The 13,125-nt window shown below is 48.5% G+C and overlaps 1 pseudogene; it reads right to left on the bottom strand.

Annotated features, from left to right (window-relative positions):
- Positions 1–602: 602 nt before the first annotated feature.
- Positions 603–9,814, bottom strand: LOC134390245 (thyroid transcription factor 1-associated protein 26-like; annotated as a pseudogene).
- Between the last annotated feature and the right edge of the window lie 3,311 nt (positions 9,815–13,125).

Genomic DNA, 13,125 nt, shown 5'->3' on the forward strand with positions numbered 1-13,125 from the left:
GGGTTGGTGAAGTTCTAGAAATACTATGTGACTCCTGGGGAACTCAGTGCAGAGGGGAGTGGGCCCCGAGTTCTAGTCTAGCCCTGCCACTCTGTAGCCATGTTGCCCTTGCTAAGTTACCTGCTCTCCCATGCTATGTCTCCATCTTATAAAATGCAGAATTGACACTCTTCCTGTTCACCTTTCAGAGTAGTGAGGAGGACAGGGGAGGTGCTTATATAAGTGCTTTGAAAATGGTGCCATTTGTATGCAAGGGACAGCTTTTTTTGTTTGTTTCCAAAACATTTTATTTCATACAAATTTTACATGATACAAAAGTGACGTGCTTGAGCCTGTCTCCCAAGTAGAAGGTTCTTCAGTTCTTTGGTCTAATCTTCCTTCAGAGGCAAACAAAGAAGAAACAGATCACATTGTGTTTTAGCATATATAGAAAATTTTCTTTTACAAGAACAAAGATTTGGACATTTTATATTTAGTATAGTTTAGTAATCCCGTTGATGTTGACAAAATCAGTAACTTGTGAGGAGGCACCTGTTATTTATACAAAAGAATCCGAAAGACAGTCAGCAGATACTTTAACCCTTAAGAACAAAATGTCTGATTTAATTTTTTTCTTGTGTTTTTTGATGAAGATACCTCATTTGTAAATTCAAGTTTTGTTGGCCCTTTTTAGTCCTTTTGCTCAATATTTCAGACACGTCCATTTTCTTCTTTTTGTAGAGCCTTTGAGTTCTTCTCCCTCCTGTCTTCTCTCAAATTCTTGTTTCTTAGAGGCACACGCAGCTTGTCCTTACTCATATTCTTCTTGTGCTTTTCGTTATTTTGGCAGCTGGCCGGTATGTTTTTATTGGTTAGCTTTTATTCTTGCACTTTTCAACTTGATTTTTCTTTTTCTAAAAAATTTTTTAAATTTTGCATAATTTTATTTTAAAATTTTTATTTTGCTTTGATGTTTTCATTGTTCTTTGGAATAGGAAAGGAGTTACCATTTTGCTACATTGTTCTTCTGGCTGAGGCTGGTCAAGGCTGCACTGCTCTTCAGGAAAAGGTGGGTTCACTTGTTCGTCTGACAAAGGCTGGTCAGCGTTTCTTAGTTGCTTCCTCAGTCTTTCCTCTTCAGCTAAATAGAGATGTCTCAGATTATCTGGGTATCAATCTGTGAAGTGGGATTCCTGTGATGTTTGAGCCTTCTTTTCCATCCCTAGCAACTTCTTGTAACTTTGCTGAATCTTCAGTTTTCTGCAAAATGCAAACCTTTGTCTCTCACAAACACTCCCCATGAAGGTTTGCGGATGGGTAGGCCACCGTGTCCTCTGTTTCACATTTTTATTCCTGAATCTGACCAGAGAAACCTTTGCCACGTGTCTGCCACCTCACTGCCAGCCTCACCTGTGCCAAGACTGCTATTTCTATGGAACGGGGAAGCAGACGCAGACTGGCAGGATAATGGGGACAGAATCAGGCAATAGGCTTGTGCCAGGGGTAGGGGGGGACAGGGTGGAAAAAATCATTATTTATTGCTCTATATCAGGCACTAAACTGAGCACTCTCAGATCCTCACAAAGCCCTGTGATGTAGATACTATAATCCCCATCATACAGAGGAAGCAACCTAGGTTCAGCAAAGTTAGGTAATTTGCCCAAAGCTTATGGCTGGTAAGGGCAGAGTTGGCCAGCAAGCCCATCTGTCTAACTCCAGAGTCCATGATCTTTGCACCTCACCAAGTCTCTAGAGAACATATTCTGGGTGTAGGCATAAGATTATAATGGGGGTAGGAGGAGAAGATTGAGCTAGAGTGGAGGAAGTGAAAGACGGGAGGTATTTCTAAGCGCCTGGCACAGTGCCGCCCGCAGAAGGTGCCAGGGCTACTGCTTGCACATACTATGCTTTCATGCAAATTAGAAAAAGGTAGATGAAACCATGAGCTATGCCTAGTTGTGTCTGAAGTGAATAACGTGTACAACTGTATATGGCAGTCTTGGGAGGGACTCTGAAATTCATTCATTCATTCATTAACATATTACAGGAGAAAAGAAAATCAAAGTCTAGGAAAAGATGGAGTTAAACACTAAAAAGTAACTGGGGATGGGGAAGAAGGGGGAAAAATGTGGGAAAACATATATAAATGGGACGAATGTCAAGGCGGAGGTCATGCTAAGAAGGTAGGTAGAGGGAGAGGGTTCTCTGACTGTTCCAAATCCAGACCACGTGCCCCTGTATGTCTTGGAGTCTCTGCCCCACCCTCACAGTGCTCCTGTCAAGCACATTTGGTGTGACCGCTTGCTCATGAGCTGTTTTGTCTGCTGGACCGTCAGCTATGGACAAGCAGGGGATGGACGGATGTTCTAGCATTCTATCTCTTATTTCTCACTGAAGGAGGGAAGTATCTTTTGGCTAAAATGGCTGGATGGCGCTCAGCCACTACTTGTGGCTGCTCCGCCTCTCTTTCCCAGCCCTGGAGCCCAGCAGAGGGGGGTCCCTCCCGTCAACTCCTTCTGTTCCTCTGGAGCTTTAGAGTCTGAGGCTGGTGTCTCTGCTGGTACTTCTCCTTCCTGCAGGCCTGGGGATAGATTGTGCAAAAGTGGTACCATATCCTGAGGCAAGAGGTTAGTTCACAATCTAGTTATTAATTACTCACTTGCTTATTATCTTGAGCATTGCATCAGGACCGTGAGAATGGCTTTATAGCCACTTAAAGTAGTATCAGCCTTCCTTACTCCCCCAGACACAGACACAGGTCCAGGTACAGTAGTAAATCTTGCCAAAAGTCACTTCATACCACACTCAGGCCATCCCTTACAGAATGGGAGAAGCTGCTTAGCCAGTAGGATCCCCAACGTCATCAGACCCCCCAAGATGGGGCTTGCCATAGGCCATATCATCCATCTATTTATCCCTGGGCTATATTGCACTGGACTCAGATAGCTTGAGGGGACATTTAGAAAAGAGAGGCTAGAGATTTTACACTTTGCCACAGATGCCCTTGGAAGTCCCACCTCTAGTCTGACTCTCATCCTTCTTGCTGCAGTTCTAGTCTTTTTCTCTTTGTTTGACCCCCCTTGCCACTGGTTGGGTCAATACTGTGAACACAGTTAATGATGGGTGTAGCAAACTCCTCCTCCTTTTATTCCTGTGTTGCAGTCAAAGAGTCAGCCATACAGGGGAGAATGGAGTGAGACCTCAGGCCTCTACCTCACCCTCCTGCCCCTTGCTTGACCCCTTTGTTTTCCCCACTCTGAAGACTGTAGAGTCACAGCCAGCAACCAAATCCCCTTTGAGCTCCTCAGCCTCCTGATCTGGGCTCTGTCTGAGCCTGCTGCTGCTGCTCCTGCTGCTACAACTCACTGCTGAAGTGCAAAACTGATTTAGTGAGAGCCGAGCTCTCCCCTCTGCAGCCAGGCAGAGACCTCAGAGCTCTCTGTGCACATCCAGGAGATGGGATCTCAGGATCTCACTTTCTTCAGCTCTGCCACCATGTGCAAGTTACTTGACCTCAGTTTCCCCATCTGTAAAAGGAGGTGGCAACTGCCTACCTTAGAACTACCTTGGTACTTGTGAGACTCAAACCCGATGATGTCTGTGAAAATGCTTTGTAAAGCCATTAAGTATAGCACAGAAACAAGTAATTATCATTCACCATCACCAGCCTACTGGCCTCAAAAACCCAGCTTAGAACTTACCCAACTCTGCCCAGCTTCCTTGGATTTAGTCAGTTGAACTCTGATCATCTTTGACCTCCAGAGTTGGTTTGTAGCCTTGAGATTTTTGCACTTGCTGACATGTTGCTGGATCACATTTGTGCACCAATTTCCTGGAGAAGATTTTATCTCTATAAGGGCAGAAACTGTATCACATATGATCTTGTCCATCTTTGTACATCATCACGTGTAGGATTCTGTTCAGAAGACAGAATGAGGGCAGGCCCGTGGCTCACTTGGGAGAGTGTGGTGCTGACAACACCAAGCCAAGGGTTAAGATCCCCTTACCGGTCATCTTTAAAAAAAAAATAAAAAGAAGACAGAATGAATAAACATGCATTGAGATCCTCCCCTAAGTACACTATTTATGCAATAGCCTGAAATCTTCTGAAAAAGTTTTCTGCATTAAAAAAAAATTGAGGTTTGGAGGTTAAATGACTTGCTTGCAGGCATAAAGTTATTAGATCCTAGCACTGAGCATGATTTGTAATTGTTATTTAATTAATGTTCACTGAATGAGAAATGAATGATTGAATACATAGTAAGTGGCATTGGGTCTGATTCCGGTGCCCACTCTTTTTCCCCTATAGCACATAGCCTGTCGGTGACTAGAGACCTATCTCCATGGAGGTGTGGAGCTAGCAGAGCTCTGTTGCCTCTGGCTGTCCCACCCCATTCTCCAACCCCACCCTGTCATCAGCCCCTCAGGCGGTCTGAGCTCAGGGGTAGAATCCCTGGTATTCACAGTGACATAATCACCTCCACACTCCAGGCATTTCAGAAGCCAGCCCAGTTAACTCAGTGTCTTTCCCATTTAGAGACTTACAGGGAGGTTGTCTGGTTCAACCCTCAGGAGGAGGGGGAGGGAGATAGCCTTACCTTTTATGCTTTTGCCTCGTAGCCTTGAGTCCCATCAAGCAATCCCACCCAAATCCCAACCCATCCTGTCATTTCGGTTTGTAAGAAATGAGCCCTCGTGAGCCAGTTGTAGAGCTTCTTGACTCTGAGAATTTGGCTGATGCCCCTAAAATATGAGAGGTTAAAAGACCCAGTTCTGTCCTTGGAGAGGAGATTGGGATGGGCTTCATTGGATTTCAGAACTGGAAAGGCTTATTGTATTCATTCAGCCTCCCCACTTACCTGGTATCTGAAAGCCCTACAATGTCCCCAGCTGCTTAATCCCTTGGGACTTGCCCTTTGGTAAACTCCCCATGTTCCTCTTTAGGCCTCTTCTTCCCTATCTTGAGCTATGATCTGGCTCCCATGACTCCCTCCTCTCCCTGGGTTTGCGCTCTGAAGCCATTTCTTTTCAACACTGACTTTGCCTGTAGAAAAGCCAACCCTTTTTCATGGCAGGAATGGATTCAGCATATGCTCACTTCTGCTCTTTGCTGAGCTGGATCTTTCTGCTTTGGAGGCATTATTGGTCTCTCCCCTCACTCCCCATAGGTCTGGATGAGGAAGGGGGAAGACTCAGAAGTTTAAATACGGAGGAAAGTTCTCTTTGTAGAAGTATTTCTTGCTTTCTTTCTTTTAAATAAAAGATGACCGGTAAGGGGATCTTAACCCTTGACTTGGTGTTGTCAGCACCACGCTCTCCCAAATGAGCTAACCAGCCATCCCCATATAGGGATCTGAACCCGTGGCCTTGGTGTTATCAGCACCACACTCTCCCAAGTGAGCCACGGGCTGGCCCTGTAGAAGTATTTCTGTTGTTCACTGCTGGGAAATTTCCTGAAGAAAGTGCTGTTGAAGCCCATGTTTGTTGCTGTTTTAAAATCTTCCCTGCATAGGGCTCCGCTCAAATTGGAGTATCCCTAGCTGTGTAGTGAGGGGCTCATTTATCAGCAGCTCTAAGGCTCTACTGTCTTGTGCTGACGGTCAGGGTAAGGCCCGGGTGACCTCAAGAACTAGAGGCCACGGTCGATCCCAAGCTTGGGACATGAGAGGGAAGATGCAGCTAACTCTTCTTTTGGTGGTTTTCATTTCTTTCTTTTCGGTCCATACAAAATGTCCCAAATCTCAGAGTGCTTGGTGCAGGTGGAAACACGGTTCAGGTGTGTGAACCCTCCAGGTTCTTTCTTCACCCTTTTCAAACTCTGCTCCAACTTACTTCTTCACCCAAACCCTTCTAAGCCCTTCAGTTAAGGAGGCGCTCAGGGTTGGTTCTTCTGGGCAGGTTCCTAGTCCACCCCGGCCCTCTGAACAGAAATGGGGTGTGGGAGTCCACACTGGGAGGCAGCCTCAGTCCCGATCTCTCATTCCTCTTTCTTCTGCCTTCCTTCAATTCATTTTATTCTTGCCCCTTAAAAAATAACATATAGATTCTTTTCTTTCTATTTAGGAAAGTAATTTATGATCCATATAGAAAACTCGGAGATATCAAAAAGTCCCCTTAGCCCCTGCAAAAGTCATCTTTCCACTCATAAAAAACCAGTATGCACCATTTGGTTATGTCTTTCTTATCATTTCTTCTCTATAGATATATATCTAATTTTTAAAACTTTTTATTTTAGAATAACTAGATTTACAGAAAAGTTGCAGAGATAATACCAGATTGTGTATGCCCTTCAATCAGCTTTCCCTAATGTTAACATCTTACGCACCCATAGTATAATTATCAAAACAGAGGAAATACCTGTGGAGTACTATTTGCTAAACTACAGACTTTATTCAGATTCCACCAATTTTTCCACTACTGTCCTTTTTCTCTACCAAGACCCAATCACGTTGCATTAATGTGTATGTAATTTTTTAAAAATGCATATCCCACTGTGCAAACTATTTTGTAGCCAGCTTTTTTCACTTAGTAATATATCAGAAACATTTCCCCAGTCAATTAAAATTCTCCTATATCATCATTTTTAATGGCAGCATAGTGTTCCATTGTATGTATTTGCCATAATTTGCTTAGCAAATGGCTTATTATTCTACATTTAAATTGTTTGTTTTTTTACTTTTATAAAGAATTTTGAGATGAACTTCTCTTACATACTCCTGATACACATATCTCTGATCATTTTGCCATGAGAGAAATCCCAGAAGTGGAAATGCTGTGTCCAGGGGACCAATCCTTCCTCCTTCCAAGACCACTGGTAGGATTTGACCCGACTGGTAGCCCCTATGCTTAAAGAGGCAAAAAGATCTCAAAGTGGACCACAGCCCTTGGATGATAGACGTGGCAAGAGGAGATGGGAACAGCGAGGGAAACTCAGGTCCTTCATGGCTTCTCAGCTTTCTGCAAGGCCAACCAGCCCCCGCTGGGTGTCTTATCTCTGTGGACCGAGGAGGATGCTCTGAAACCAAGGATAATGAGGAGGGGCTGTGGGTGGGGGGTGGGGCAGAAGCTGCTAATGCATTTTGCCAGCCTCTTTGGTTTCTCCAATATCCAGCCAGACTATTAGCAGTTCCCCAAGGATGGGCTTGCTCCTGACGTCATCCCCCATTTCCTATAAATGGGAAGTGGCTAGGGAGTAGGGTGTGTGTGTGTGTGTGTGTGTGTATGGTGGGGGAGGGAGAAGGGAGGAAGGGAAAGGGACATGGTGGTTTTCTTACAGCTGACTTAATGGGGAACTGAGGCCCAGAGAAGTTATTATTCGCCCAGAACGACACGGCATCTTGGGGCGTAGAATGGGTGTTAAGGACTTTCTCTAAGACTCTGAAGTCACTGGCCAGGCTAGATGAGGGATTGCTGCCCCTGCCTTGTTTCTGGAGCCCAGAGACTCTTTGTGTGTGGTTGGGGGCCTCGGAGGGAAGTAACTGGACCGAGGAATTGCCTCAGTTTCTTTATCTGAAAATGGTACTTATCTCTTGGGTTGTCCTAAATATTGAATAAGTTAATACACGAAAAGCATTTAGAAACAGCGCCTGGCACAATCGGTAATGGTTGACTATTATTATTATTACACAAGGCCATATCGGCAGAAAGGGTGGTGGGGAGATTTGCAGAGCAGAAGGCCCTACAGCACCGTGTGCTGGGAGTGGTCTGGAGAATTCACCCACCTTGTTGGGCAGGGGTGACTGGGTAGTTATTCAGGTAGCCAGGCTACCAGGTGGAGTCCAGGGTCTCACACCACACTGTCTGCTCACTCTCCTGAGCCTTCTTTTCTCTTCCCTGTGTCACAAGGCGTAGGCCCCTGGCAAGAAGTGGGGGGAGGGAGGTTCCTAGTCCTCTGAGGTGGGACAATTCTCTCCTGCTCCCAGTTTTCTTTCCCAAGCCTGGAAAAATACCACTGTCCACTCTCTCCTGGCTCTGTAATTTTCCAGCTGACCCAGAATTCCCCCTGACTCCTGCCCTCTTTCCTGGGCAGAGGGTACATCAGCTCAAGAACCCAGGACACCACCCAGGTCTCTATGCTGGCCACAAAAGGGTATGCCAAAGACTTTGGAAAGCCATCAGCTGGCCAGCCTAGAAGTCCCCAGCTAGAGGTGAGCGTGCTCCCAGGGAGGCAATGCTGAGACAGTTTTCCAGTTAAACTTGTTTAGTGACTTGGAAGGTAGATTCTTGATTTCTCACATCTCTGCTCCTTCCTGCATTCATTTTCTCTTTTCCCCCCTTACCAGAGCTCCACTGTTTCCCCTCCCTTCTCTATCTCCTTTTCTCTGCCTCCCAGATGGATGTGCCCTTAGAGACCATCTGGCTAACACCCTCTCCCACCCAGAACATGGAAGGGACTTGCCCCACATCACATCACCGGTTGACACAGGGCCAGCACTGGAACCCAGTGCCCCAGTGCCCAGTGCAGGGCTTAGGCCAACTAGGTCCTCCCCTTCAAAGGCATCTTCCTGGGATTTTTTTATCTGCCTAAATTGGATTTTTCTCCACTCCAATAAAACTCCACGGAGGAAAAACACACTGGCTCCCACACCCCAGGGGCTAGCTCAGGCCTCCGATTGTCTGCCTCCCACCTGCATGGTTGTACTCTTGTCAAAGACATTCTGGAAACAGGACCTTGCTCAACAGCTGACACAGGAAACATTTCACTGGCAACTTATTCTTCTATCCCATCACACCCTTAAAAAGAGAGAGAAAAAAGGGCGGGCCCGTGGCTCACTCGGGAGAGTGCGGTGCTGATAACACCAAGGCCACGGGTTCGGATCCCATATAGGGATGGCCGGTTAGCTCACTTGGGAGAGCGTGGTGCTGGCAACACCAAGTCAAGGGTTAAGATCCCCTTACCGGTCATCTTTTAAAAAAAAAAAAAAAGAGAGAGAGAAAGAGGAATTTGGCTTTTAGCTGCAGGAAGAGGGATTGAGTTAGGTATAAAGAAGCTCTGTCTGCGTCGGAGAACAGCAAACACTATGAAGAGTAACTCGAGAGAATGCGACATCTCCTTTCAAGGGATGGTCCTGGATTGGGAGTGTGCAGCTTTGCCTGGAGACCGGGGTGGCCAGAGTGGCACGCACGGGGGGAACGGTGGCAGAGTGGCTTCGGGGAGGAGAGGTGCCCCGCCGAGCCGGGTAGCTCTTACCTAAGTGTTTTGGTGGCGAGCCGCAGAGGGGGCGGTGCACTGCCCTAGGTAATGACAGGGCAGCCTGGGAGACACGCGGGGGCTGCCCGTCGCGGCCGCAGCGGCTACAAAGACAGCTTGGAGACCTCCCGCTCTCCGCTCCTGGGTCCCAGCCCCACCCCTCGGTCCGGGTCCCGCGCCCGCCACCTCCGTCCCGCCTCGCCCCGCCCCCTCGTGCAGCCCCAGCGCGCATGCTCTCTCCCCCCGCCGAGGAACCTGGAGATTTAAAAGCCGCTGGCTGGCGCGCGTGATGGGGAGAGGAGGGTGACGAGCTGGCACGCGCCGGCTCCGGTGACAGCCGCTCGCCTCGGCCAGGTAGGAGCGCGCCCGCTGCCCTCCCCGGGGAGACGGTTCCGGCGCGGGAAAGCGGGTGCGCTGCGCCCCGAGCCCCGCTCTGCCGCCGGCGGGTGCCGAGTGCCGGGCGTCCTCTCGGGTCCCCGCGGAGCGAGGGCGTGCTCGGCTGGAGGCGCCCGGGTCCCCCGGCTGTCCCCGGCTGTGGGCGGGAGCCGCCCCTGCCTGGAACCCCGGGCCCGGCAGACGGCTGCGGACCGGCCGCTCGCCCCCGGGGCAGCCTCCCGCGTCGGAGTTTTCTTTGGAAAGTTGCATTTATTTTCTTCCCTTGTCTGGGCTTCACCGGAAAGGGGCGGGATGAGTCACCGCGGCGCGCACAGCCCGGGACTCCGGGGAGCCGCGGGGCGCTCGGGCCGGGCCAGCTTTCTTGGGGAAGAGAGACGGGGTTATGGAGGGAGGGAAGGCGACTGAGCCCCTTCGGACATTCGTCCTGAGGCGAGGCCGTGGGCAGGAGAGGTGAGGCTGGGCGGCCCGCGCGTGTGTGTGTAGTTGTGTCACTGTGTCCCCTTCACAGTCTCGGTTATCCCTCTGGGGAGGAGGAAGGAGAGGCCGCTGTCTTCTCCGGGCTCCTGGGCTCGGCTGGGGTTAGTCAGTTCTCCAGTAGCAAACAGGTGTGACATGGTCCCTGGGTGCCCGTGCAGCTTCCTAGAGCTCTAGATTCAGGCGTGCCTGCTGGGGGAGCCCCGGGGGCCTGCAGGCTTTCTCCTCGGTGAAGATCAGTCCTTCCCCCGTCTCCCGTTCCCCCAGGCCCTGGAGTCCTGTGAATTGCTCTTGCCCTTGACCTGTGAGTCAGCCTCCATCTTCCTGACGGGCACTCCTGACCTGCTCAGCTTTTCCCCCTCTCCCAGGCGCATCCCCCACGCTTCCTCTTTTCCCAAGGGGCCGGAATTGGGGGTAGGGAGGGGCTGGCATGGTGAGTGCTACCTAGAGAGGATTCGCCCTTCAGCTGTTACACAGACCTGATCCCGGTGGAGTGGGGACTAAGAGGAGCCTAGCTGCTGTCTTGCTGCCCTGGAGTCTGCAGGCGGGCATTGCTAGTAGACCAGGGCCCAGAGCGACCCATGCTGGGCTGCTGGAAGCTTTGCTCAGGGGTGAGGGTAAGGTCCTGGGAGCCTCTTGCTGCCTTTCCTGATGCACTTAGCAGATCTCCTTTCAGAGCAGAGACAGCCTTGGTGTGGACTCACCTGCTCAAGGCATTGGGAACAGGCTGGCACATGGTGGTAGGATGCATAGGGCTCAAAAAGTACAGGCTGCGTGGGAAGACTGAGGAAACTCATAGAGCAACATAAGGGATAAGTGGGGACATAATTTGAGGTCACAGGCCCTTCTGTTGGATCGGTCCCATCCCCTCATTCCTCCCTTATCTCCTCCCCCAAGTCCTGTCTTGGAGCCAGGACTCTGTTCTAAAAGTGCTCAGAAAATGGAGTTTGAGTCAGCAGGATGAGTCTTAAGATAAAAATACAGCTGTGGATGAACATACAGCTGTGGACAGACAGGCCCCAACTTAGTTGGTGTGTGTTGGGGGGACTTTTTCTATGTACTCAGGGAGTGTGTGGTGAACTCGCCTTCTCCCTCCTGGCTCTCTGAGTAACCCAGAAGGAGGAGGAGGAGGTGGACAGTGATCCTTGGTGGTCCATCCAGCCCCTTCCAGGCCACTGGGTGGTGAAGGGATGATGTGGAGGCCCCTCTCCAGCTCTCCCCTTACCCAACCTGGAGTTCTCAGCCTGGGCAGGGCTCTGGTGAGAAAAGGCGGTAAGGCAGGGATGGTCTGAGGACTCTGGAAGTGAAATTAAGCACTATCATCTGGACCATCAGAGCCTGATTAACACATTATTGGTAAAAATCCAGACTGTCAGAAAGAGTTTATATATTGGCTGCTCTACTAGCTTGGCAAGTTACTTAATCTCTTCTAAGCCTCAGTATCCCTGGCTGCAAACTGTATAGTTTCATTAAATAAATTATAAATAATATTCATAGAATTATATGTAATAAAATCTAAAAATTATAGCTTTATTAAATAATGCATATAGAGCATTTACCTGTGTGCCTGATACATAGTAAGTACTCAGTAAATGTTAGCTAGTATTAACTATGTTATATCACCCGTGACCAAATGGACAGCAGCATCCAGCCTGGGACTCTTTTCCTGGTCCCTGCCTTTAAAAAAAAAAAAAAAAAAAAAAAAAATTTGCTCTAGACCTTATTTCTTTTGGAGCAAGGTCTCCTGAACTTTGAGAGTCAGTATGAATAGTTAAGAAACTGGGCTCCGGCAAAATAATTTGAATTCCATTTCCTCTTGTGCAAGTTATATAACCTCTCTGTGCTTCAACTTCCTCCTGTGTAAAATGATAATAGTACCTACCTCACAGTATTGCGAGGATTAAATAAGCTTATGTAGGTAAAGCTCTGAGCATAGCAGTTGCTTGGAAAAAGAGCTTGATAAATGTCAGCTGTTGTTATTTGGTGACAGTGAAAGCAATCATTGTGGTTTACACTTAGAAACCAGAGTTTGTTAGCAAGGGAATTAGACCGTATATAACTATGTATAAGCTGGGAATGACATGTCTGCAGTTGAACTTGTGGTCTGTTGCAAAGAACACACTGGAACTGGACATCCTTGTCTTTCCCTTGTCAGTCCTATGTAACTTGTTTTATCATTAGTCCAGAAACCCATGACCTGCCCACTTGCCAAGAGCATACTTCTCAAGTTGGAAGAGGGTATCATGGGGAGATGAAGGTGAGTGTAGATATAGTCTGGAAGGTTCAGAATCTTCTATGTAGAAAGGTTATTTGTTGTTATTTTTAGGAAAACTGTATGGGGAAGGTGCCCTGAATTGGGATTCTGCTGTCTTCTCTTCCCACCCCATGGGATCTTTTGCTTTGCACAGAAGAAAAACTCAGCCTAGCTTTCTTTGAATAGTCAGTGGCTCTGTTTGCTGGACAGCAAGGGTGGAGGCTGGACCAGTTGGTACCAGGCCCAGTGTCTCCAACACTGATGCCACTTGACCCCCAGCAATAGAGCTGGAGTGTTGAGCTTTGTCCAGTGTATTAAGTGTCTCTGTTTGGGGGCAGGGGCTGGTGACAGAGCCATCATGGGATGGTTCTGATCCCTGGCCAGAACTTCCTGTTTAATTCCTTTTTCTACTATGTAGTCTGTGTTTCCACCAGCATGGAGAGAAGTCCACAGTTTGCCACTGACCCTGAATGACTTGTCGGGCTTCTTGCTTCTGATGTTGGAGATGGGGCTGCCTCCCTTGTTGGCCGTGGTGTCTTTATCTGTGAAACAGAGATGACAGTATTCACCTTGAAGGTTATGGTGAGGATTAAATGTGTATGCATATTTAGCAAAGTGCCAGCACAGACCGGGTGCTCACGAGATGTTTGTTTCCCTCTTCTTTGTTAATTCTGGAGATCACTGTCTCTGGGGAACTGGCATGAGCCAGCAAAGAGGGGTTTGGAGGTCAACTCCTGGTCCCATAGCATACAGTCCCTCAGTCACCAAATCCAGGCCAGATGGGATGGCCAGCCAGATGGGATGCCTCAGGGACAGCCAGCCCACAGCAGCA

This window comes from Cynocephalus volans, chromosome 11, assembly GCF_027409185.1.
Source record: "Cynocephalus volans isolate mCynVol1 chromosome 11, mCynVol1.pri, whole genome shotgun sequence".
NCBI lineage: Eukaryota > Metazoa > Chordata > Mammalia > Dermoptera > Cynocephalidae > Cynocephalus > Cynocephalus volans.